Raw genomic sequence first — 13,158 nt, forward strand, 5'->3', positions numbered from 1 at the left:
AACAGTGCCACTTTGAGGACCAAGCCTTGAATACATGGACCTTTGGGGGACACTTAACTTCCAAAGTGTGGCAAATTGTTGCTGTTCTCCTTAGAGAGGAGATACAGAGATGGAACCAACACAACAAAGCTCACAAGGGAGGTTGCAGGTCATTAGGATGAAATTATATGAGCCAAAGACATTGAGGTCATCCCACCTACAAAGCAGAATCCGTGTCCTGCTGGTCTGCAGTCCACCTACAAGGGAACCAATCTGAGGTAAAATGTCCCTCCAAACCTTTTGCACACCAAACCCAAGCCCTGGATTTGGGCTACAGCCCAAGAGCCCAGTGTTTGAGTTCTGTTCCAACTCTCAGGTCCACTTCTCTCTCCATCCTTCACTGTGCTGTCCAACACTCAGGATCTGGGGATTGTAGCCTTGCCATGCCTCTTCCTTGGTCCATTCAGATTCTTTGGAAAGACAAAAGTCCATGGCTGCTGTTTGCCATGAGTTTGGAAATAAGCAGCTTTCTCCAGTCTTGCTGACAGGAAGATGAAGGAAGTATGTCCAACAGATCCCTACATGGGAGAGGTAGAGAGGCATTTGTTCCAAAATAGGGGAGGGCCACCCTCTTCTCTCGCCCTACTCACAATTGTGCTATGCACATGCTACAGGGAAGACAGACTCAGAAAAGGAAGAAAATAGCAGCCACTGAGTCTCCAGCTCTGAAGTGAACATCTACCTTCAGTCTCTTCAGAGAATCCAAATGTCTCAGATTGGTGGACTCCTCACCAGCCTCCCTAGAGGCCAGCAATCAGTTCAACACCAGTGGACTTTCTGGCCACGGTACTTGAAAAGACTGCTGAAGCAACTCTGAGTCATTTTTTTTCCAGGCCTCACCTCCTGTTACAGGTAAGAGTTTCTTCCTTCCAACCATTGTTTGCTTCTACAATGGAAAGCAAAGAACTAGAGTTAACAAAATGTCCCAGATTCTGGACCCTGCAGCACACAGACATGAAGTACCTGAAGTTGCCAGATGTTCACACTATTAAGCTGAGGACAGAATATCTCAAGTAGGGTTTAGGAAGAACAGAGGAAAATCACAGTGAGAATTACTCCCCCCAGAGGCCCAGGAGCCTGCATGGGAACATAGGGAGTACCCCAGTGTATTTGTCCCCCACAGCTTATAGTTCTAGTGACAGGCCTTGCAAATGCACTTCCCAATGAAACTGACCAGTCCCACCATGGGAAGATGACCCCCAATCCCATCATCCCTGCCATCGGTTGACACACAGCCTCTCTCTGTAGACCCAGTCTCTCCAACATCTTTGGCTTTTGCCAACCCACTCCCACGCAGAGCCTTAACATGCATGTTGAGCCATCTTTTTAATTTTCTGGTTGGCTTGGCAAATTGCAGATGCTCTTTCCCCAGAGCCCTAGTCCTGTGCACGATTTCTGTAGGCATGTGGCTGCTATTCCCTCTCCTCTGCTCTTCTCTGTTCTGTGAGCACCAAACCCCAACCTCTGCATCAAATGAACCTCCACAGGCTGTGTCATCCCCACTTCAACTGTTCTCTGCCCTCCTAATCCCAAGGCCTCCTCTCTAACCTCAGCAGTAGGACAGCTCCACAAACCAAAAGGGGTGGGGGAGAGAGTGGGGAGGGAGAGGCTTTGAAATCAAAGCCCCAGCCGCCTCCACATCCACCACTGCAATCACAACCCCCAAGCTGACAAAAGCCCTTGTTCCAGCCAATGGCTCTAGTGCCAACCCAGTCCTTTTTAGCAGTGACAGCCATGTGCTACGTTTGCCCAACTCTGCAGCTGGGCTGATTACTGTGGTTCCTGGGTTTGGGGTCCAGCCCCAAACCAAACAAATTAGGACAAAAACCACAGGCTTCTCCATTTCCCTCAATTCCCAGCCAACAATTGCTGAAGGACCCCCTTTAATTTATATCAATGTGATAAAAACCCACCACCTGTCTTTTTCCCTAAGGACTTGGCAACCTCGTCAACAATTTAGCCCAAATTTCAGTGGCCAGAGAAATGTAGAATTTAGCAACGCTGAATCTCTAAAGTGCCAGCATCACCCCAGGAACAACCCGGGACCTGTCATATTCTACTATATGGTCCAGCCTAGAAGCACTACGGTTGGATAGGAAGGCTAAGAGGTGGGAGTGCATGGGGCCAGAACTGCCCACTGGGGTGGACAAGCTCATGAGGGTGGAGGCTGATGCTAGTATTGAAGTTTGTCCAGCCAGCAGATGCAGGCTGGGAGGAAGGAATAGTTGGAGCTGGCAGCCCAGGCCCTCAGGATGCACCCCAAGGGACATCACAAGCAAACAACTACAGTGGCTGGGACTTGCCTCCCAGCAGCCCTTATTTGAAAATTTGGAGACATAGGAGAAGGGAATCAGTGAAGTTTGGCAATCACAAGACCCTGAAGCACTGTGACTTCAGCATCTGGCTTCAGCTACAGAAATTAAAACAAGGATCCAGTGATGTATAAGAGCTGGATGATAAAGAGGATCAAGGTACTTGAAAGGAGATAAAAGCACCAGAGAAGACAGTATTCCACCAGCAGTGAGGAAACAGGATCAAGATCAGATGCTGGGCTCAAGTGTCCTGACTAGAGTCTTGTTTAGCCCAGAAATACAGATAGCAATAGAAGCCTGGTCAGGGACAGAGAAGCAGCTCTGAAGCTGGATTAAATGGGCCCATTCCCCTCCTCCAGTTTGAGCCTGAATTGAGATGCCACAGATGCTTTGGTGGGTTCTGGCCAGAGAGTGGCAGGCATCTCTCCACCAGGGCTAGACAGTGGGTACTGAGTAATCATAACCCAAGGCAAGGGAACCTCAGGAGGTCAGAAGCAGTCAGATCCAAGTTAAGGAAACAGAACACTTTGGAAGTGGATCCAGAGTGAGTGTCCTGACCTGGTCAGAAGGGCGATTTCTCAGGAAAAAAAAAAAAATGACAAAAGGTTTCATTTAAGGAAGTTTTTTTGGACCAGCAAACTAATCACCTTACCCGGGTGATTGATAGAAATGCAGATTATTGGTCCTCAGCCCAGTCTCTCAGAATCAAAAATCTGGAGGTAATGCCCAGTACTCTGTTTTTATCAGCTTTCCAGGTGATGCTAAAACTTGAAAACAAAACAGCAATTCTCGGTGGAGGGATTCCTTCATTCAAGAAGTTGTTTTCAAACTCTACTTTGCACCAGAATCATCTAGAGAAATTGTTAAAACCCATATTACTGGACTCATACTGCCCCCAAGTTCCTGATTCAGGAGGCTTGGGGTAGGGGCTGAGAATTTGTATTTGTAACTAGTTTCCAGGTGTGACAATGATGCTGCCTTTCTAAGGACCACACTTTGAGAACCACTGATTTCAATACATGGGGAAAAGACACCATCTCAGGTTGAAAGGGAGCTAGTGTCAGATGAAATCTCTGGACCCAGGGGGGGGGAAAAGAAGGCCCAAAAAAGGAATAAGTCAAATTAGGCAGTTATCTTAGTCCATTAGGCTGCAGTAATAATGCTACAAACTGAATGACTTCAATAACAGAGATTTATTTCTTACAGTTCTGGAGGCCAGGAAGTCCAAGGTCAAGGTACTAGTGGATTCAGGGTCTAGCCTAGTTAGGACCTGCTTCCTGGTTCACCATAACTGGTGTGAGGGATTTCTATGGGGCCTGTCTTATAAGACTTTAATCCCATATGCAAGGGCTCCACTCTCATGATGACCTATGAAGGGCCCCTCATACTTATACCTTCACATTGTGATTTAGGATTTCAACTTATTCATTTAGGGGGACCCAAACTCAATCTACAGCAATAGTGTTATGGCCTAAAGGTGTGTGTCCTCCTGAAATCCATATATTATGAGTTAGCAAGATGGGCAATCAGACAGGTGATCAATGCAGGTAGTAAAGGATCTGGTGGGAAAGATGAGGGCTAATTGGCTAATTATGAAAGAAAAGGAACCAGGTTGCTAACACCTCCAGGGAATCCCTCCTCCTACCAGAAGAAATTGCTAATGACCATTCTCTGGCTGCTCTTTTCCTGCCCTTAGGGCGTAGGCAGGTGGGAAAAAGAGGAAACCTGGGATCTATAAAATGGCAAGACACACCCATTCTCACAGATACCCAGCTGTACATCCCCTTCTCTCCAGAGAAGTCTCTGTTTCTCTTGAGGCATTTCTCAGGTGTTTAATCTTCAACACCAGGGGAACAAGGACCCCCATCCTGATTTCCAAGATTTGCATCAATAGGACCCAGGAAGAAGTGACAAAGCATAGGGCCTTAACCTAATAGAGCTAGTGTTCTCCTAGGAAGAGAAAGACACCCCAGATCTCACTCTCTGAGAAGGAGGCTGTCTGATAGCAAGAACCAAATGCCTTATCTAGGTCCTTTACCTGGAACCCAGTCTCCAGAACTGTGAGAAATAACTTTTGTTCAAGCCACCCAGTCTGAGGTCTTTTATTGTAGCAGCCCAAGGGGATGAGACAGGCAGACTCAGTGACAAAAGAGGGGTGAGATGATGATAATAATGATAGATCTCCCATCTCCCCACAGAGGCTGCACAGAGGAGACCCTCCATGGCCCCTGCTCTTTCAGAGCCATCCTCACCTTCTAACTGATCCTCTTATTTGCTTCCCTCCCCAAACAACCGTATCCAGGCTGCCTGCAGATCTCTTTCTGGTCCTTCCTCCTCTCCCCATTTCTCCACCACAGCCCTGCCTGGATCCACTTCAGGACTTCATCTCTTGCTCAAGGTTACCTCTCTCACCTTGCCTCAGTCTCCTTTCACCCCTGCTCTTGGCCCTGGCCTAGATTCATCATTCTACACCACAGTTGGGAGAAGAAGCAGGGCTGGTTGGACAGTGGAGGACCAGTCCATCCATGAGCTCCTGCAGAGATGGCAGCCACAGGTCACGAAGGCTGGGAGATTTATTGACTACTAAACTAGGTGAGAGTGGGTGGGATAAGACAGCAGAGCATAACCAAGGTGATACTTTACGTTGCTCCATCTCGGGAAAATAATTGTTCCACTGGAACATCATTACACTATCATTTTTCTACTCCTGTGCCACTTACAAGGACATAGAAACTCACTTTCTGCCTCATAATAAGCTGCAATTTAAATAACTCAAAAGGCTCTTTCTGAGATGGAGCCATTCTCTCGCCCCCACCCCATGCTCTCAGGATACAGGTGAAGACAGGCACCTCATCTAGTCTCCCATCTTCTGAAAACAAATGTTCCTTCTTTTTTACTGGGGAGGGAGGTAACCAGGGAATAAACTCAGGTGCACTCAACCACTGAGCCACATCCCCAGCCCTATTTTATATTTTACTTAGAGACAGGTCTCACTGAGTTGCTCAGCACCATGCCATTGCAGAGGCTGGCTTTAAACTCACCATCCTCCTGCCTCAGCCTCCCCTAAGCTGCTGGGATTATAGGAGTGCACCACCACACCTGGCCAGCTGTTCCTTCTTGATGCTGTGCCTGCCAATCACACAGGTGACTAAACAGGAGTTTCCCAGGATGCTGAATTTTCAGTGCTAAAACCAGGTTAGTACTGGGCTAGGACAGTTAGTCACCATACCTGTCACCAACTGGCACAAGGAAGCAGCCCACCATTTGTGCATTGTGTGTGTGTGTGTGTGTGTGTGTGTGTGTGTGTGTGGGTGGTGCTGGGAATTGAACCCAGGGTCAAATACTGTACCATTAACTAACTACATGCCCATTTGTGCATTTAACAGGATTTGTTAAGTACTGACAATGTGCCAGGCGCGTTCCCAGATGGTAGAAAATAAGAAATGTACAAAGCAGACAAAAAAATTATGCCATCAGGGAGTTCGTTCTCATGGAGGGAGGCAAACAATAAACTTTGTGAATAAGCACATAATATATTAGAAAATGATAAATGTGATAAATGTTGTGGAGAAAAGAAAAACAGGGAAGGGAGATTGGCAATGACAAGTGGGAGATGTGATTTTAAGAAGGGTGATCGGGGAAGCTTACTAAGAAGGTGGCATTTGAACAGAAGTTTGAAAGTGATGAAGGAACAAGTCATAAGGATACCTGAGGAAAGAGCATTTTAGCCAAAGGGATCAGCCAGAGCAAAGCTCAGAGGTAGAGCTTGAGCTGCATATTCCAGAAACTCAAAGGAGGCCCACAGGGTTGGAACAGAGTGAGCAGAGAGTAATGAAGGGAAGAAAGTTAGTAGATAAAGTCAGAGAGGCCAAATTTTGTAGTGATTCTAGACCATTGTAAGACCATTTGGTTTTTACCTGGAATGAGATGGAGGGAGAGGCACAATCCAACTGGTGGCTACTGTGCTCAGAATAGACTGCAGAAAGACCAGTTGGGAAGTTGTTTCAGTGATACAAATGAGCGATGATGGTGCCTTAGACCAAGATGGTAATAGTCAAAGAGGCTGAAAGAAACTGCATTCTGGTTGTATTCTGAAGGAAATACTCTCAGGTTTTCCTGATGGGATCTGAGTATAGAGCAAGAGAGAAAAAGATGAATCAGCCTGACTTCCGGTGTTGGAACCCACAGGGGCCAATACTAGATGCTTATGATAAGTAATATGAATTTCTAAGACCTATGCTACCCCCAAAGGACATGCACTTGAGATGTTGCTAGAGACTAAGATGAACATCCATTTGGATCATTAAGACCCTGGAATATGTCTTTACATGCAGAATCGATTTTCACTCATCCCTGGCCTTGATGGGGATGGATAATATGGCCACTTTCACCTCTCTGGCCTGCCCAGTAGTGAAGGACCTGCCCTTAAACTGCCTGGGGCTCAGCTTTCTTATCCCAAGATTATTGTGAGAGAGAATCAGGATCACTAGCCATGGAGGCATATGCTTGTGATTCCGGTTACTTGGGAGACTCATGCAGGAGGATCACAAGTTCAAGGCCAGTCTCTTAAGGCCAGCAACTAAATGAAACTGGATCTCAAAATAAAAAGGGCTGGATATGTAATTTAATGGTAGAGCACCCTTGTGCTCAATCTCCAGTACCGTGAAAAAAAGAAAAAGAAAAAAGAACTAAACAGGATCCTTAGGGCAGGTCCTAAGCCTTAGAAAGTGCTTCATTACTGATGGAGATGATTAAGACACCACCCATTAGCGTCTTTGAATGTGTGGTGATGAAATTCCAACGATGGCCAGTAGAGGGCACCATCTGCAGAAGGCAGTCTTCCCTCCAGTAAGTACATTTACACAAATGACAATTGGGGATTCATGTTTTTCCTCTCTCCTCTTTCTTTGCCTATTTGCCAAATTTTAAGTCCCCTCTGAATTCTTTCCCTCACTGCAGACACCTTGGGATTTTTTTTTAGAGGTCTCTCTTGTTCAAACAGCCTAGAGCCCTGGCATTATAGGGGAATAATGAAACTGTCCCTACCATCAGTCAATTCTTAATTCCTCCCTATCCCTGCAGGATTCCCAGAGGCTGGATGGCTCTCCCAGTACCCTGGGCATGGAGGGAATGAGCTGAGCAAAGATAAGGTTTGTCCAATTTGTTCTGGTCCCTGGAAATCCCGCTTCTTATCTCCTCTCCCATTGCTTCATCTCATTGCCAAAATTACCTCGATAATATATTTTTTAATTTAAGAATTCATTTTCACTTCAAGAAAGAGGAACACTGAAGCCAGATAAGAAACTCCATCTGTCTTTAAGAAAAAGGGTCGTGGATTTGGGTGTCATGAATCCTGTAATGTCTTAAATTAAGGTGCCACTTCTGAATGCTTTCTTCATATTTATGAAATGATTATTCTACAGAGGTGCATTTAATATTGTTAAAATAATGATTGTGCATGTTTAATACATCAATTTAAGTTATTATCTCCCATGCTATAAAATGTGGGATAATTTCATAAATAATTATAAAGCATTTACAAATGGTGTCTTAATGCAACGCATTCTCCCTAATCCTTTATCTTTCACAAACACAGAAATAACAATTAGATTCTGGGAATGAAAGGGGGGGGCGGTTATGTTCTAGAATGTGTCCCCTCCTTACTGAATACAAATAAGGAGGCAAAAAAAAAGAGAAAGAAAGAAGAAAGAGAGGAAGGAAGGAAGGAAGGAAGGAAGGAAGGAAGGAAGGAAGGAAGGAAGGAAGGGAGGGGAAGGAAGAAAGAGAGAGGGAGGGAGGGAAGAAGGGAGGGAGAAAGGAAGAAAGAGAAAGAAAGACTGTCCATTCTGGGTAGAAATAAGAAGATACTGGTTCATGGTATCACTAATCTAGGTATGGGACCCTTTTTCTGCAGGCACTGGGGAGAGGTGGTTGACTCGGTAAGGGGGATTCGTTGGACCCCTTTTGAGGAGGTGTAATTCTGTTTCCTGATCATTTTGTTTGGAAATGGAGGAGCTGCAGTCCCAACACCTTGCCACATGTTCAAAATAAGAAGCCCTTTTTTCCACATACAATCCAGTTCCCACACACGTACCAAGGAAGGAGGATGAAGGAAAAGCCTAGATTCCCAGCAGTTTCATCTAGATCAACACTCCCAGAGGATGGACAGAGTTACAAGTCACTAAGCATCATAAAAGATTGGGAGAAAGAAAAAAAAAACACCTTCTATTTTCATCTTTACATCTGCCTGTCAATAACACAGATGGAGGGAGACAGGAGACGCCCTCAAAGAGCTTATGTTCAAGTTGGGGCGTCTGGATGCTCACATTTAAATGACTTAGTAATATGTGCGGACAGCATAGAACCTCAGTTAAATTAGATAAATCGAATTAGGTTGATGTCAATCAATCATCTCTTTTTGGAAGAGATGAGATGGAGCCAGCTCAGATGAATGGAATCAAATAATCCAAAGACAGGCTGCAGATGCTGAAAGACACAATCCACACAATTCATTTCTCTCTCCATTTCTCTCTCTCCATTTCTCTCTCTCTCTCTCTCTCTCTCTCTCTCACACACACACACACACACACACACACACACACACACGAACATTTATGCATCTAAATTAAGAAGTCATTTCAGCAAAAGTGGTTCCTAATCAGTCTATGGGCCACCCTGCAGCCAATCCAAACCTATCTCGAAAAAACAGAGCTCCGCAATCCAAACACCTGAGTTTAAAGCTGAGATGTGGAGGGGAAAAAAAAAACAACAGAGAAGCGAGATTTCACAGGTTCCAAGGCTGGGATGTCAACTTTAGGTCATGCTGTACTGCAGCTACTGGCATACAGCAGAGCTATGGTGAACCTCCGCTGATGGCCGATTCCCACAATATGGGAAGGAAGTAAGATAGGGAAGATGGATCAGGAACAGACCACCAATCAGTGGATCAGCGAGTCAGGTCACAAACCTGAAGCAGAAGCTGCCAATAGCTCCTGAGTGGGCTGGGAAACAGGTTCCAACTGCAACTTCAAAGTGTGGCCCTCGACAAAGCTGAAGGCCATCTTCTCACCACCTTTTGTCATTCCTAGGACCAAGCAGGCAGCGCCATGGGACAAAACAGATTGCATCCTTATAGCTGATCAAGTTCCTGATCCCTCCCCTGCAAAAGATGGCCCAGAATTCATTACGATGGACATGTGCAAGTTACACCTCTCTCCTCCCACACCCCAACCCCCACCCTCCCACCACTGTCAAGCTGTGGGTGACTGGCCATAGGCAAAAGAGCTAACTCCTCTCTGACTCTGACATCGTCTCTATTTCGAGGCACCCCCCAGAGTTCTCTACTTTCCTTCTAAATATGTCCTCTGTCATCACAGCAAAATCAACCTACCCAATAATCAACCCATCAAAATAGGATCTCTGCACGATCTCAAAGCATCTCCCTGCAAAATAGTTATTAATAACTGCATAGCTTTTAACACATCTCACAATTTCTTACTACTCTTTCCCCTGGGAGGGGGAGCTTAATTTGCATCCTCATGAGTGTGGGCTGGACTTGGTGGGTAGCTTCTAACAGAATATAGAAAGGGAAAATAGTAGGTTTCAGTGGAGAATCCAGAGGTATGGAGCTTTTCCAGAGCAAGACACCTTTTCTAGTGTATGGATAAAATAAGGTGTGTATAGGCAGGGATGCTAGATTATTCTGGAAAATTAGGCTTTCTGTACCCTAAGAGAAGATTCTGAAGAACTCATAGCCCCAGGAATAAACTTTATTCATACAACATGCCTCGTGCCATGATATGGTGAGAAGGGCGCTATGCCTCTGTGGTTTTCTTCCTAAAACCACCCCCTCACTTGAATCATGAGAAGACATTAAACAAACCTAAACTGGAGTAAACTGATGGATATTCCTCAGAACTGTCAGGCTCATGAAAAATGAGGATAGACTGAAAAACAGACACAGACTGTGAGAGATAAAGGGCAACTAAATATAACATGGTATCCTGAATTGTACCCTGAAAAAGAAAAAGAACATTACTGGGAAAACTAGAGAAATTAGAACAAGGTCTATATTTATCCTAATAGTATTGTACCAGTGATAATCCCTTCATTTTGATAAGTGTATCATGGTTAGGTGTGTTAGTCAGCTCTCTGCCACTATAACAAAATATCTGAGATAATCAACTTTAAAGTAAAAAGGGTTATTTTGGCTCACGATTTTCTTTTGTGGTACTGAGGATTAAACCCAGGACCTCAAGCATGCAAAGCAAGTGCTCTACCACTGAGCTACATTTATAGGCCTCTTTTATTTTTTTTATTTTGAGACAAGACACTAAGTTGCCAAGGCTGGTTCAAATTTGCTATCCTCCTGCCTCAACCTCCAAAGTAGCTGGGATTTCAGGTGTGCACCATCATACCCAGTGGCTCATAGTTTGGGAGGTTTCAGTCCATGATCAGGTTGACTCATTACTTTTAGGCCTGTGGCGAGGCAGCACATTATGATAGAGCAGGATGTACACCTTTTGACCAAGGACCAAAAAGAGAAAGAGGAAGACACCAAGGATCCCACAGTACACTGGGGGGTACACCCCTAATGACCTGAAGATCGCCTATTAGCCCCCATCACTTCCCAATAGCTCCACCCTGAGGACCAAATTTTCTAACACTTGAGCCTTTGAGGGACTTTGAAGATACAAACTACAACATTATGCAAGACGTTAAACTTGGGGGAACTGGGTGAAGGGTACCCTGGGAGTCTAACTTTGTAATTTTTCTTAAATTATTTCAAAATAAGTTTTGTATAAGAACTCACTGTCTTGCACATTGAAGGAAAAAAAAAGAAAACTCCCCAACCTAACATTCCTATTTAAGTTGCTATATTTGACAAAGTAAATATTTGGATTTCTCTTCACCAAATGCACCAAGCTCCCTTTGACCTCATGGACACTGTTCTTGCAGCCCTCCTAGCTAGGACCCTGCCACCCTGACTCCCTGCTGGCCCCAGCTCACCCCACTAATTCTCCCACCCTCCCTCTGTTGGACCCACAGAATTTGTCATCCATATCACTCATTTGCTTCTTTAAAACTAAGGGTGCCTTTGCAGCATCAGCAATTTGGAAATGCCCACAGCCCTCTTTCCCTCCCACTTCCCCACCAACTCCTCAAAGCCTGCTCACCTCTAGGCCTCAGCCCAAACAGAGCAACAGCGCCTCCTGGTGCCTGATCCTCACAACTGACACACCTCTCTTCACCTTTCCTCCCCACCCTTTGGGCATCCACAACCTTCCTTCCCCCAGTGTGGCTCAGCTGATTTCACCCAAGGAGGCCACCTCACTCCCACATAGAGGCACTGCACACCCTTTCCTGCTGGACACTGGTTCTCTCCCTCCATGTCTTTGCCCAAGCACTCCCCAATTCCTTTCCTCCTCCTTCTTATTACTTTTGTGAACAAACTAATAATCTTAATTGAGAACAATAAGAACTGACTTCATAGAGCAATCAGGGAGGGGAAAGATCAACCATGAGTTGTGAGGAGAAATGAGATCAAAGAGAATCAGTTCCATCTACTTCTGAAAAGCTTGAAAATACTCGGAAATTCCATTCAGATGTTTCTTCATCTCTCTTTGCTTGTTCATCCATTTCTAACTATTTTTCCTCAAACTCTCATATTCAAAATGAAATTTTATACCTATTTTTATTCAATACTATCATATTTCTCATTTAATTACTAGCCTGCAAGAGTATTGTTTTCTACTATTTTTCATGGCAAATGCACAGTACTTAATCTATACTATGGGTTAAATAGGTTTCTGGCAGCCAGCCCGGGAGCCTTGCCAACTCTGATATCCTTGTTGTTATGGGAAAAAGCTTCAGACAACTAACTCAAATGAATTTTTGGAACTCAACCTATTTATAAGCCAGGAACCGCCTGTGCTGTCTTGGATGGTTATTTGATTGGTTCGGGGATGTAGGTCTTTCTTGTTTCCCAAATGAATTCATTCAATATGTAACAAACACATTAAGACCTATTACAGGCAGACCCTATGCTAGGCCAGAGGATGCTGCAGTCCACAGGGCCCAGGTCAGTTTTTGTCCTCACATTGGAAGAAACAGGTTCAGGATCGGGAGAGCCTGGAATTAGTGTTCAGCACTGCAGTAGGGTAAGTATCTGTCAGAGTTCATCAGAGAAACAGAACCAATAGGAGACAGAGAACCAATAGGAGACTAACAGACAGACAGAGATTGAAGTTTCAAAGCTGACCCATGTAATTATGAGGGCTGGCAAGTCTGTAGTCTGTAGGCCAGGTCAGCAGGTAGAAGCTCAGACACAGTTTCTGTGTAGCATTTTGAGGCAGAGTTTCTTTTTCTTCAAAAACCTCAGTCTTTGATCTTAAGCCTTCCTCTGATTGGATGAGATCCACTCACACTAGAACGCTTTACTCAAAGTCTACTGGTTATCAGTGGTAATCAAATAAAGAGCTAGATGGGTTTGACCAAACAACTTGGCACCACCACTGACCAGTTGACATATACAATTTTCATATGACAGAAGCTTAGTGAGCCTCAGAGCCCAAAGATGGGGGTTCTACCCCATGTGTGTGCACAGGGCATGATGTGTAAGCTGGGACCTGAAATGGGCCTTGGCCAGTGAATGGTAACAGAATCGGCACATCTCCCCACACCCCCCCCCATTGGCCTGTTCATGAGAGTTTCTGAGTGTTTTTATGTTCAACCGTGAGCACCCACTCCTCTTCCTCAAGACCCCTGAAGCTTCCTGTCTGCTCTGATTGCTAACAGCAAGTTCAAC

The 13,158-nt window shown here is 45.0% G+C and overlaps 1 long non-coding RNA gene across 1 annotated transcript in view; it reads right to left on the minus strand.

Annotated features, from left to right (window-relative positions):
- Window positions 1-6,344: 6,344 nt before the first annotated feature.
- The window catches only part of LOC308651576, a 38,433-nt gene continuing 31,619 nt past the window's right edge, over window positions 6,345-13,158 (minus strand). The window contains exons 4-5 of the long non-coding RNA XR_014022591.1: window positions 9,319-9,510; window positions 6,345-6,477 (exon numbers count right to left, since the gene is read on the minus strand). This is a non-coding gene — a long non-coding RNA (uncharacterized lncRNA). The remainder of the gene's footprint in view (window positions 6,478-9,318; window positions 9,511-13,158) is intronic.

Source organism: Spermophilus citellus (assembly GCF_964194105.1).
Source record: "Spermophilus citellus genome assembly, chromosome: 6".
Taxonomy (NCBI): domain Eukaryota; kingdom Metazoa; phylum Chordata; class Mammalia; order Rodentia; family Sciuridae; genus Spermophilus; species Spermophilus citellus.